This window comes from Gossypium hirsutum, chromosome A12 (assembly GCF_007990345.1).
Source record: "Gossypium hirsutum isolate 1008001.06 chromosome A12, Gossypium_hirsutum_v2.1, whole genome shotgun sequence".
Classification (NCBI taxonomy): Eukaryota; Viridiplantae; Streptophyta; class Magnoliopsida; order Malvales; family Malvaceae; genus Gossypium; species Gossypium hirsutum.
The window spans coordinates 91,963,408-91,964,042 of NC_053435.1; the positions used below are offsets into that span (position 1 = coordinate 91,963,408).

At 39.4% G+C, this 635-nt stretch overlaps 1 non-coding gene across 1 annotated transcript; it reads right to left on the bottom strand.

Annotated features, from left to right (window-relative positions):
• Positions 1-326: 326 nt before the first annotated feature.
• LOC121211940 (small nucleolar RNA R71) lies at positions 327-433 on the bottom strand. Its single transcript, XR_005907156.1, has one exon. It is a non-coding gene; the product is annotated as a small nucleolar RNA R71 (small nucleolar RNA).
• Between the last annotated feature and the right edge of the window lie 202 nt (positions 434-635).

A 635-nucleotide genomic window follows, 5' to 3' on the forward strand; every position in this document is an offset into this window, starting at 1 on the left:
AGTCAAGTATAGTTAGACCTGCTATTGCTGCAAATAATTTTGAACTAAAACCTAACACCACCATTCCAATGATACAACAGTTTTTTCAGTTTGATGGTTTGCAGGACGCGGATCCTAACGCTCACTTGGCAAATTTCCTAGAATTTTGCGATACCTTTAAAATTAATGACGTTTCTGATGACGCCATCCGTCTTCGGTTGTTTCCCTTTTTGTTAAGGAACAAGGCTAAACAGTGGTTGAACTCGTTACCACGAGTGTCAATCACTACTTGGGAACAAATGACTGAAAATTTTTTATTAAAATATTTTCCACCAGCTAAAACAGCCAAGTTACGTAATGATATCTCTTCTTTTGTGCAGATGGATTTAGAAACACTCTACGATGCATGGGAAAGATACAAGGACCTTTTGAGAAGGTGCCCTCACCATGGGTTACTGCTTTGGCTACAGGTTCAAACGTTTCATAATGGCCTGAATCCTTCGACTCGGCAGATGATTGATGCAGCCGTTAGAGGAACTATCAATAATAAGACACCTGAGGTGGCTTACAAATTTATTGAGGAGATGTCACTGAATAACTATTAATGGCAAGTTATGAGAACAAAACCGACGAAAGAAGCCAGTGTTTTCAACCTC